The sequence below is a fragment of the Mchenga conophoros genome, linkage group LG9 (assembly GCF_057382185.1).
Source record: "Mchenga conophoros isolate Kocher_MC1m ecotype Shallow Benthic linkage group LG9, M_conophoros_male_GT1.1, whole genome shotgun sequence".
In the NCBI taxonomy this organism is placed as follows: Eukaryota; Metazoa; Chordata; class Actinopteri; order Cichliformes; family Cichlidae; genus Mchenga; species Mchenga conophoros.
This window is the reverse complement of record NC_140534.1, coordinates 23,278,309-23,290,925: the sequence shown is the minus strand read 5'-3', so window position 1 is coordinate 23,290,925 and position 12,617 is coordinate 23,278,309. Positions and strand designations below refer to the sequence as shown.

Here is a 12,617-nt window from a genome sequence, read left to right as displayed (position 1 = left end):
CTCATCCACTTGACAATTGTATTGATTCACTGCTCCGTGACAAACAGGACCAGTGAGACTGCGTGGTAGCAATGCTGACCTCCACCTGTCTCAAACTACTCCCATCATTGTATCCATCTGCCTTGTCTTCTTCTACATCTGATAATCCTGCAGTAATGGTTACCGCTCAACATTATGTTCAGACTTCAATAAGGCATTGTTGCACACAATGAAAGGCTGTCATGTACAACAGCTTTCAGAGTTGAACTGGCTCCATTCAAAACATGCTGACTGATGTGTTTACACAAACACATCGATAGTTTCACGCCACCTGGGAAAAAAAGAAATATCAGAGCAAAGTGACTTGCCAGGGAACAAAAACAAAAGCAAGCGCCAAGATTTGAAGACCAAAATGAGGAGAGAATTTGTGCCAAATTGGCTCCATAGCAGAAATCCCTGAGAGGATACAGCATGAGAAACTGCCCAGTGCATCTATGATTATATAAGTTAAATGTGCATTGTCTTTATACCGTTTTGGGGGGACTTACTAGAAGATCTTTAAAAGGAGCCTAGAATGATTTTAGGCAAAGAACGATTCTCCTATTGCCAAAGGGTTTCTTTTGAAAGCAGACAGACAAACCTCAGTGTTTGCAGCTGCTGTGAATTTTTATTTCAGCCAACTGGGAAACATCTCATGGGAAGTGTTATTTAAAAAAAAAAATGCGAGAGAGAGCTCAGTACAGACTGAGCTACTCTTACTGGTTAGAGTGAAATGGGACGCTACTATGGGTGGAAACCAAATTAGATTAGTCAGGGACAAAGTTAAGTAAGAGGAGGGGATTGACTTAAAATCAAACTAGCCCGATGACCTCCTGGTTAAGAGAGAACCAGGTGGTCGTTGAAGCAGATAATCCCTGAACAATCCTGCCCCCGATGCTACCCATCTACTCACACACAAATGTTCAACCCCGGTGATGCACATGCAGTGCCATTTATTTGTTTAATGAGTTTTCCCTAAATGAACTCCTTTATTATGTTTGTGCAAAACAACTCCCACAAAGAGACCAGAATCATTTACAGAGGTCTTGGTCATACTGGAAGCACTCCCAATAATGTATAACAGGAGCAAACATGATGCATTAGCACTGCACAAGTAATAGATTTCACATCTGCATCTACCTCCAAAGAAAAGTATTTTAATTTAAGGACGGTCGTGACGTGATACACTCCTTTTAACAACTCATGAAATCATGCTCTCTTGTTTGGCTCTTCTGCACAGCACATTAGCCATCTCCTCCTTGTTCTCCCGCTCGCATTGCCTCCTCATTCATTGGCCCTTGTGCCTGATTTAGCCAGTGCCTTGGGCCTGCAGCAACTGGCAGTGGTATAGAGGGCCATGTAAATGTCACCGTCTCAGAGGCTGTGCTCTGCGGAGCGTGAAATGAAATCTGGCAGAGTTTTAGGGCCCTGCCTTTTCTCACATGGACATTCCACAGTACGTAGGTCCTATATGAAACTCCAGCACATGTTATGATTACATCTAGACCCCCACCCTGTGCCTCCTCTCTTTATCAATTATTTAAGTGTCAAATGTGCTGCAGTGTTGCAGTCAGTTTCAAGTGGGAATTAGTTCCCAACCTGATTATTGTTATTAGTTTGAGAACAGATTATTGCTGCTGTCATGTAAAAGTTAGCTTCGCTAATCCCAACTAATCCTATGAATCATGCAACCATATCAAGATTACCCCATGTTGTATTCATGTACTGTATACAAAATGGGACAAATACACTTCATGTCTACCCAGTGATGGACACTTGTAAGCCTTATTTCTAACTACTCAAATATCAATTGTGTAATTTTGAAATTACATCAGCTTATGCTCTGTTCCAATAAGAGAAGCTAGAAGAGCTGAAAAAACTGTAAGCTGCCACTGAAAGTCAATGGGTATTTCAACTTTTCACAGCAGGAAAAGCTCCCTGTAGGGTTTACTGGGAAGATTGGCACTATGCTTGAGGGCCACTCTCTCAAATAAATCCAAAACACAAAGGGCCTTTGAGGCTGCGCGGACGCATTGATGGAGGCCAGTAGGCCGAAATGTTAGCATGTTTGTTGACAGGGCTGGATTAATTAGTGAAATTGAGATAAGTCTACTTTGTCCTGAAGCCCCGCATGTGCTACCTTTTTTACCCTAAGTTATTTAACGGTTGATTATATGACATGGTTTAGCACCACAAACTACTATACTGGGTGCATCCTTTTAATGCTTTAACTAACTTTCAGCCTGCACTGATGCCATTCTGGATCTAAAACAACTGTGTCAAACCTCCCTGCGCAGTCAGTCCTGCCTCTGACGATCTCATGCAGGCTTTTGTTATCAAGGATTGGATGAAAATAAGCATGTGTACTGTGCAGGATTTTTAAAAAAAAAAGGGGGGGGGGATGCATCAGAATTCCTGTACGACATTCAGGACACAAGAGCTATCCTTCTAGCTAGCGCTGTCAGCCTTTAGATGAGCTCAATAAAAACCCCATTCAAAAGTGATGAGATCAATTAAAGGCTGTCATCACAAAATATCTACCCTTTCAAATACCCATTGTTAAAATTACCCTCTATTGCTTATCGTCTCCATTCATCTCCCCGCCATGCACTTAAAGTCAGGCACTTGCGGACATTTACAAATAGGCTCCTCTATTCCATTTAGAGCTGTACCTTTTGCAGCTTATCTTGTGTAATGGGCTCTTAAATAAATCTCCTTGCTTTAAATACACAAGAGCCTTGCTCATGGAGGCTTTCCTCGACGTAAGATCACATGACAGTCTGGACCTCCCATGGAGACTGACAGGCACGTGAATGCTAATGCCCACTGCTGAGTGTTCTGCAAAAGGAGGAGGTTCTTTAAAAAGATTGAATATATAGCAAGTTAAGTGAATTCCAAATCTCACTAAAACACCATTATTAGGGAGACTGCAAAGTGCTCTGTCATTAACCAGAAACTAATAAGAGACATACACATGGGCCTTATTAAACAGTCTGCCAAGGCTGAGGAACCACACTTGCCCATGAGCTATAAACTGGATAAATAAAACTGTGATCACACTTTCTCCCTGTGTGACACTGCCCAGCATCTCACGGAGAAGTCGATGCTGGGGATATCTTCGTCATGTCCCTGATTCATCATCTTCCTCCTTCTCCTGTCACAGCTAGTGAGAGGCGGCCAGGCCGGCTGCTAGAGGGCACTGCAGAAAGCTGGGGCACGAAGGGATGCTGGCTGGTCAAGAAAAGCCCCCCCCCACCCCCCTCCCTATTGTTCCTTTAAGCCACTCCTCAGAAAACTAGTATGCTGAGTAATACAATTGTATGATATCTGGGGAAAAGAGGGAAATCCTTGATGGAAACCAATAAAAACTGAAACGATAAAGACAGTTTGACATATGAAAGTAAAAGAAAGTGGAATTTTCTTTAAAGCTTTAATCTTGAAGGCTTAAACTTCATCAAATGCTGTTATCGATACTGTTGATGCTATTTATGGTGTCATTAATGCCTGACATCCTTTAAATAAAAGTATACTGACAAAAGCAACATGTCCCGAGCTAGATAAGCCCCAATGTTAACAGCCGACTCCATAACCATATCAGACCTGCATTAGTTGAAGGCAAGCTGAATATTGTCTACTGCTGTCACTTCACATCAAAAACAACCAACTAGTAAAACATGGAGTGGCTTTTATTGTGAAGCAGTTACAGCAAATGCAGTACTTTTGTCCCAGAAGTTAATTCTACCCGTAACAGCTTCTGACAGCAGATCAGTTTTCAATATCACTGAAAGTAAATGAAAAAATCTGATGTTCTGGCGGCTACATATCCAAACAGGAGAGTTTCTGTCCTTGCTATAAAGAGAAAATCCAAAAATGCCATTAGTAATGACATTAGCATGTGTTAAAAACAAAGCTTTCCTAATTGCGCAATATAAATAATAATAACAGTTTAAACTGTGTGCAGTATGTTTGCCCCCATATCAAAACTTCGTTGGCGATCGTGGCTCAAGAGTTGGCAGTTCGTCTTGTAATTGGAAGGTTGCCGGTTCGAGCCCCGGCTCCGACAGTCTCGGTCATTGTGTCCTTGGGCAAGTCACTTCACCCGTTGCCTACTGGTGGTGGCCTGGTGGCGCCAGTGTCCGGCAGCCTTGCCTCTGTCAGTGCGCCCCAATGTAGCTTGCCATCACCAGTGTGTGAATGGGTGGATGACTGAATATGTAAAGCGCTTTGGGGTCCTTAGGGACTAGTAAGGCACTATACAAATACAGGTTATTTACCATTCTTCAGGAACTGATGGTCTAATAACATACCTAAGCAGGCTCTGGCTTCTCTTCTTAAATGGCTCTTAAATTCCCGCTCCCTTCCCAAAGATGCAACACGGTGCATCAGGCTTGGATTGGAAAATCTCCCATCAGTATGAGGCAACGGTGAAAATGTCACATTAATTTATTACCGCAGGGATGTGACACCTGTGCTATTTGACGGTCAAATAGTTTGACATGACACTGATTGTGCTCCTACTAATCATCCTACCCAGGTGGTTAGGGTTTCATGAGGATGATTGCCATGAAAACATGGGTGCTGCAGCAACAGGACCCACATTAAAAATGGCTGCTAGGCTTCTGTCAGACAGTCATCAGATTTTATTTATTCAATAACAGGCTATATATGTTATAAAATATTTTTGGATTGTTTGGATACAAAAAAAGACCCCTGTTTTTAGCAAAAATGACAAAATGTAGCAAAATGGACATGTGCACACACTATTATGGGCTTAAAATAAAGCACTGCTCAGGATTACCTTTCACTGTTCTATCGATACCATAATCTTTAATGCCTCCTGCCAAAACAGCAAGAACTTGTCAAAATCTTCTCAAAGAGGCATCAATCCTCTCCTCTCATTACTGTCAGTCTGGGAGACAAGCTATTTAGACTTTCCTAAAGCTTCAGTATGCATGCAAATGAAAGCCCTTGGCTTTACTGTGCACACATGCTTACAGACTTTGGTGCAAAAAAAAAAATAGCATCAATGCTGCCGCTGGCTTTTCAGATTTTAGTCAGTCAGTGTTGTTTGGAATTATAGGGTGAAATCCTGTTTAAATAACAATGGCATAATGCCACTTCTCATGCATGTGAGACACATGTCTACTAACCTACTAACCCACCTCGCAACTGGGGCATTTAGGGACTTCACTTAGCTTTAAGGGGCTTTTCACATGCATAGAAAAAACACCATGGAGCTGTAAGTGAGAAAAGCAAATGTGTAAACCTTTTCAGGAACAACATGACTGGTATTTGGCTTTTTTAAAATAATCCAGCTAATGTTAAAATGGAGGAATTTCAAATCAGGCCATGTGGATGTATCAAGTCATCCTGAACCACTTTTTTAAATGTTCTACTTCGGTGGTTAAATGTAACAATTTCTCAAATTCCTGATTCATGTTTACCTGTGGAGAAATCTAATCTACCAATTTAAAATGTTTTGAGTCATTATATTCAATATGAATTTAGGATCAATGGGCATTCTTTAGGCACTGTAAAAAAATTACATAATTACATTTGTAAGTTGGAATACAGAATACAAGAAGGATTCCCTCAATAGACTCCTTTTTGGCATAGATTTACACATTACATATACAGAAAGCATAACAGCTGTGCAGCAGTTGTTGTTTTGTGTTTTTTCCCCTGAGACTACACGGTTGTTAAACCTTCTTACATTTGGTTTACACACACCCAGAGCTAAGGAGAATCAAATTTAATGTCCTTCTCCAGTACAGGCAGTCATATAGTGGATTCAGCTTCTCAAATCTAGTACCACTGAGGTCATAACATAATGTTTCCATTGCTTTATGGCATGCATTAGGAATGAAATTGAAAACTGAAACCAAAGAATTTGATTATCTTTTTTTAATGAAATCAAAGTAGTTAGCCAACTACATTTTCTGTTTATCTTCTGATAAAGGATTAAATTGTGTACGGATAGATAAATAATATTTTAATCAGGCAGCCTGAATCACGTATATCTCCCTCAAGTGCATATCAAATGCATCTTCTATCTAATGTGCATATGCATCCAGAGTATGTGGCCTCTATGATGGGAAAACATTCATGCTAATTAGATTGCAAGCAACCCAATACTCGTAAGCACGAGTCTATATGTGATCCATTGTGAGCTACTGCTTCCACTATTAAACCACAAATCTGTTTCTCACAGACACATTATTGTTGGTATCCATTCCGTAGGTGACCACACACTCCACAACACTTGATTAAAACCATCCAGACAGTTATCTATGGTTTACATTTTCACAGAGGAGGCATTTGCATGTCTGTATTTCTTAATCCAGGTCCTCAGCTCGCCATCACCGGAGAGTATCAGGATCTACCACTATCAAAAGACAGTTTAAATGAGGCAAGTAGCAAGCGGAGTGTTTCTGCTCAGAATGGCAACAATAATGGGATGTGTGTGCTGTAACCTCACACACAAGTTCGGTAACACTTCAGAATTGCTTAGCATTCAGCAGCTGATTCCACCACTGAAAGGGATATGCATCTTTACTTAGAGAGAAAGAGAGGGAGAGTGTGTATAGGTAGTCCTCCCCAGTGTCTGGCTGAAGGCCTCCCTGGTGGATTATGTTACCCAACAATGGCAGTGGCCTTTCACAGTTGGAGCATGCTGCAATAGCTGGAAGGCAAACGACCATGACTCTCTCCCCATTTCTCTCACTCTCCCATCAGAATTGACATTGTTCCCTGGCAAAAGCAGGTCTAATGTATGTCTTTATACTACATTTATACTAACTATATATATATATATGTGTGTGTGTGTGTGTGTGTGTAAAAAGATACACTGTACGCTACTTTGTGTTTTTAAATGTGTATAGAGATGCATGCTGTCAACAGTGAGAAAGAAAGGCAGCCCGGGGCTTAGACTGTAGTGTGACCTGCAGGCATTAGCAGGCATGAAGGGAAGCTGTAATGGCAAACAATGCTCCTCATCAGTGACTCAAAAGCTACTGCACACACAGAAATCCCACAGCGGAGCACTGTATATCCACCAAAGTGACATTATCAGTGTCAGTATACTTTGCCTCATGCTTTAGCTGCAGTCTGATATCAGGGTCCCCACAAATTAATTATATTTGTCAGCTGAGTGACTGTCTCAGATAAACGAATGAATTATGGCATTCAAGAATATAGAAAAAAAATGTACAATATCAGAGATGCTATTACGAGCAAATCCTAGGAAGCAGAAAGCGTTTTGTGGCTTAACCCCTGCCAATAGACAGATAATCTCAGAAGTGTAGTATTAGTACAGGTTGCCGTGCACCGAGTATGCGTTCATTCAGCATCAAGCACAGTGTGTCCCGTTTCACTGGTGATGGCACACCAATTCTTCACGAGGGCCTGTGCACAGTCTCTAATGCAACCGTCTTTGTTAAGTTCGTAGTTTGATCCTAAAAAATAACTTTCTTTAGCTTCTCTGAGCTAACACACAGCTTTTTCTCCTGATTTAAAAAAGATTCACAGGAGAAAAGCTGAAGAAATTAAATTGGCCTGCTGACAGCTCCCATACGACCAATCTAAGCAGCACCAGAAAGTGCGCAGGCTGAGATTAGACGGGTAGAGCAGGAGTGCTTGAAGAGTCCCCTCAAGCCAAACTGGTAAGTCTTCTTATTGCCAGAGTGAAACCTCGGAAACAGAAGATGTCCTGTTCTCATAAGTGAACCACAGACGAGCAGCAAGACGTAGTGAGACCCGACAGGGCTCGGCGCTGCTGAACAGTGCAGTGTAATTAAAATTCAAGAATGAAAAAAAGAACACAGCCTGGATTTATAGCACATCAGAGAATCCGGCAATAGCTGACTCATCATTGCTGTCATCCACAACCATCATTATGATATGACTGTGACTTCTGGTCTTCACTAATAAAACCTGAGGGGCGACAAGTCATGAGTAACAGCTATGTCATCACTGTGCTTTGCAAAATCTTCTTTGCCGTCATTGTGCCTTAATTTTATTGTAAACCCTTGAGGTGTCAGAAAGCAATATTTGTCCCACTGCTAGTCCAAGCCTCCCTTCTGCCCCCCAGGCTTCTTAAATCTGATGGCCCCTTTAATAATTGCACTTTAATTTCAGGCTTCCGTGGCTTAAGAGGCAATCTCATGCAGAAGAGAAAGCAAGCTTGTTTGGTCTGCCCGCGATGATGATACATTTACATCTGGACAGCATTATTTGCATGATTGAGTGAGACTTGGTGAGGAAGGAAGAAGTGTGAAAAGTACAGATATTCAGCATCCATTATCTCACCTCGAAAGCATTCTTAATATTCCACTGGCAGCACCCAGAAAGCAGTGACCGAGGAAGTGTTTAAACGTATTTTTTTGTAGCAGAGCAGATATCATCGCGATTTTAACTAAACAGGATCAACAAAAATACAGTCCGACAAGGACAAGCCATTCGATTACTGATGTGGACAAAGTAATGGCTACAAATCATCCACAGTTCAGTCAGTTACATTTTCTGTGACTTTGCTGAATATGTAGAAATGACACAAGGGGATGCTACTAGAGCTGATAACAGCATCAAGACAAAAGGGAAGCTAATGAAGGATAGGGTTTAGAGTTCAGCCCCGAGTCCATCGTTAACTGACAGGCAAAGACGAAATGCTGCTAATGATCACTCAGACACTCCTCCTCCTCCATGGTGGTATGAAGCCACTGCAGTCAGTAATATGAGTTGCAGAGGGTCTGTAAAGGAGGACTGGGTTGGAAAGGTGAGCAGATGTAGAACCCTTGTGTTTAACAAGGAAAGCGTGCATGATTATAGTTTAAGGAAGTGACACATGTGCCGAGGGAAGATCAACAGATTGAGGGATTGTTCCCTGCTTCTTTGAGATAAGAGAATGTGCTTGGGTCGTCTGCGTGCAATGCCTTTCAATTTCTGTAGGAATATAAAGAGGAAGATAACACGGGGAGAGTGGGAAAAAAAATCATTAAATATGCTTCTTGTTCTGTAGCACATGACCTCAAAATGTGCAGATCTGCATGAGCTGCAGCTTTCAGTCAATAGTCCCATTTCTGTGTGTGTTAAGTGCTTAGTTCATTTTGGGAGTCTATTAATGGCTTCTTCATAGTTCGTTAACCTCTTAGCCTTGATCCCTTCCTGTCATTCTTGAATTCTGTTCTCTCTACCTTGTAGCATGCATATATATGTATGTATATGTATAACAAATCAGTGCCCCTCCACACACGCAAGAATTACTGAGTGTATCATTCCCATCCATAATGAGCCATTAATGCAGCGTTATTTTCGCAGACAAACTCCTTGTGCATTTTTACATCAGACAAGTGATCCATTCACATCACATCTGGAGTTAGTCCAGAGAGTAATTTACAGATGTAGCGTTGTTCATTTATATGGGCTGAATTACACAGGCTACTACTCGAGGCAGTGTTTTAATGACTGGAATCACACATTCAGGCTGGAAGAAGTGCAGAATACATTCAACATCAAAGCCAATTTCCAAGGAGACTGGGTGACCAAAGAATAGTCTGAATAAACCCACAGAGCAGCTTGACGTGGATATAGAAATAAGGAATTTAACCCCTAATATCCAGTAGAGCTCGCACCATCTGCAAGGCTTCAGCGCTGGATATTAAGAAGTGACCAGAATGCTACCCCCAAACCTCTGGACGTGGAGAGCCATGGCACATGTTCTCATGGTCACTGCTGCATCCTCGTCTAACAAGTGGCAGTATCATGTTCTGATCCCCCCCCAAGCATTCATTAGAAGAATCACTGTTTACTGTGTTCTTGTAAAAGAGAAATTCTGCAGTTTGTCGTCATATTAAAATCCCAAATACGCAATTGCAGACGCGGTTGTTCCGTCAAGGCGCACGGAAAGGGTGATTGGATATTTTTGCCTCATTATCACTTGCGGCAAGTGGTAGGGACAGCTGTCAACGTGCTAAAGGGGAACGTCCAGACCAACAACTTTGCCCAAATATGAGGCGTTTTGTGTTTTTGTTTTTTTCCTCTTTAGGTGCCCCGTGTTTTAAAGAAACTTGTACAAAAAAAAAAGAAAAAAAATCTAAACAGTAAATCGTGAAGAAAATAATGTGACAACATGAGAAAAAAAACAGTATTGCATCCCAGGTTTGCATGTTTTAATAAAAGTAGATGTCGAAACACTACTTGATCAAAGAGAGGATTGTTTTTAAGTCACGACAGGTGCAAACAAATACTCACTGCAGAATGAATGAAACGGGGGAAAAAACAATTTGCGCAGTTGCCCTACCTTGTCAACACAGCAGACTGACCGTCCCACAGTTGCCTCCAGAGTAGTCCTGGGGATTCGGCTGAAATTGCTTCTTTGCTTTGAGATTATTACAAGTCGGGATTGATCATATACGACGTCACTTGGGTGATAAGGTCCCACTGACTGTAGTATCTTCCTGTATCGCTCCGTCTGTGAGCTGCAGAGGCATCACTGAACGTATGAAACAGCGCTTCACACGAACGGAGAAAGGGAAAGTCCGACATGGAGTCTGCTGCCTGGATTCCTCCGCGGTAGAGTCGTCCGGATTTGACTCACGAAACATACTCGAGACCAGCTGTAAAATTCTTATGATGTCATGTGAATTAACACTTAAGCTTAGGTTGTTATAAGCAAAAGGCGGGAAACTATAAATATACTCACAGCTGCATTTAATTAGCTAATTTACAAGCTAGGTTAAAGGTTAATTACTAACAGCTAGAAGCTAATATTGCTATAACTCAACATTTACCTGAACAACAGGAATACTGAGGCTGTACAAGGAGTTATTGACAGGTATGTCTAATAACAACAATAGCGGCTTCAAAGCATTTAATATCGTAAGGCAAAGACCCTACAGTAATACCAGGAAACCCAAACACCCAGACAAGCACCCTACTAACAAACACTTGGCGCTATTGGGAAGGAAAAACTCCCTTTTGACAGGAAGAAACCTCCAGCAGGCTAAGAGAGGGGCAGCCATTTTTCCACTGGGGGTGAGGGGAGGAAGACAGCACAAAAGACACACCGAAAGAGAGCCAATATTAGCCTAATAGTAGCTAATGACTAAATGCAGAGAGGTGTTTAAAGGTGAGAGGAGAAGACACAGCGCATCATGGGAAGCCCCAAGCAGCCTAGACCTATTGCAGCATAATTAAGGGAGGATTCAGGGTCACCTGATCCAGCCATAAATGCATGCTTTATCAAAAAGGAAAGTTTTAAGACCAATTTTTAAAGTAGAGAGGGTGTCCAAACTGGGAGCTGGTTCTACAGGAGAGGGAGCTGGAAGCTGAAGGCTCTGCCTCCCATTCTACTTTTAAATATCCTAGAAACCACAGTTAAGCCAGTAATCTGAGAGGGAAGTTCTCTAAAATATTAGGGATAAATGATTAACACAGCTCTTTAAGCTAAACGCATAGGTGTCAAACTCTGGGGGCCTAATTACATTTGGCCCGCGAAGCCATACCAAATTACTATTAGAGCTGGCCTACTGGTATTATACAGCTAATATATATATTGTTTAGTATTAAGCTTTGCTTGTTCCATATTCAGTTTTCCAGCAAAACTTATTTGAGTCCATAAGAAAAGATTCATTCTTATATCTGGAGGAAGATTTTTTTTTCAATAAATATTAATCTTAGCCCGCGACTTTGTTCCAGTTTTGAATTTTGGCCCACTGTGTATTTGAGTTTGACACCCCTGAGCTAAAGTTTTCAATTCCCATCTTACCAAAGGAATCAAGAACTGCATTTTAGCCTCAGTTCTTAAGCCAACTTATATCAACGTGATAATATATATCTTACGTGATAAATAAAATAATACAAATTTTAAGCGTGGGTGAAATATGGCCTGGTCGCAGCAGGTGTCGTACAGGTCATGCACCACTGTGGATGTCATCTCATTTGTAAGGAAAATGCATTTGGCAGAGAAAATCTGTTTTTCAGGGGCCCAGTCCATTTACTTAGCTATGCTGCTCAACCCACAAATGCATTTTTCTTACAATTGTGGCATCATTTAAAGGGGACATAAACAGGCTTTCCAATGATATAAGATTAATTTGCAAGGAGCATTGTTACAAGAATGAAGTATTGAACCAAACACAAATTGCCTTACTTTTTGTGCTAAATTTATACATATTAAAGAATATTACTGTTTTGCAAACATTCTCATGAGTCTTTATTACTGCATCTACTCTGTTTTCTGCATTATTTTTAATCCAGACTTTAATCCAGAGCTGTTATGTCAAATTTGTTGCGATTTCTGTTGTCCTCTTGGATAGATCTGTCTAGAAACCCCCCCCGTAATAATTAATCACACACATACACAAAAAAATTCATAACTGTGTCACATAATGCATACTTCTCCCATTACGCTCTCTCTGCCAGTGACACTGCTGAATGACTGGAGGCTACTTTGCTAGTTAAAACAACAACAAGAACCAACATAGCATGCCAGCCAGTGTTTTATGCCTGCCAGGCAGCCTGAATCTGATAACAAGGTTGCATACTTCAATGGCAAAACCCTGGTAACAACAGCAGCAGCACCATAGAACTGGTGTTGGATT

At 41.3% G+C, this 12,617-nt stretch overlaps 1 protein-coding gene across 3 annotated transcripts in view; it reads right to left on the bottom strand.

The window, feature by feature from the left end:
- Positions 1-10,511, bottom strand: part of dlgap1b (discs, large (Drosophila) homolog-associated protein 1b) — a 95,499-nt gene extending 84,988 nt beyond the window's left edge. For all 3 annotated transcript variants that reach the window (XM_085287013.1, XM_085287014.1, XM_085287015.1), the window contains exon 1: positions 10,316-10,511. The gene's annotated coding sequence lies outside the window, so the exon portion shown is untranslated. The remainder of the gene's footprint in view (positions 1-10,315) is intronic.
- Between the last annotated feature and the right edge of the window lie 2,106 nt (positions 10,512-12,617).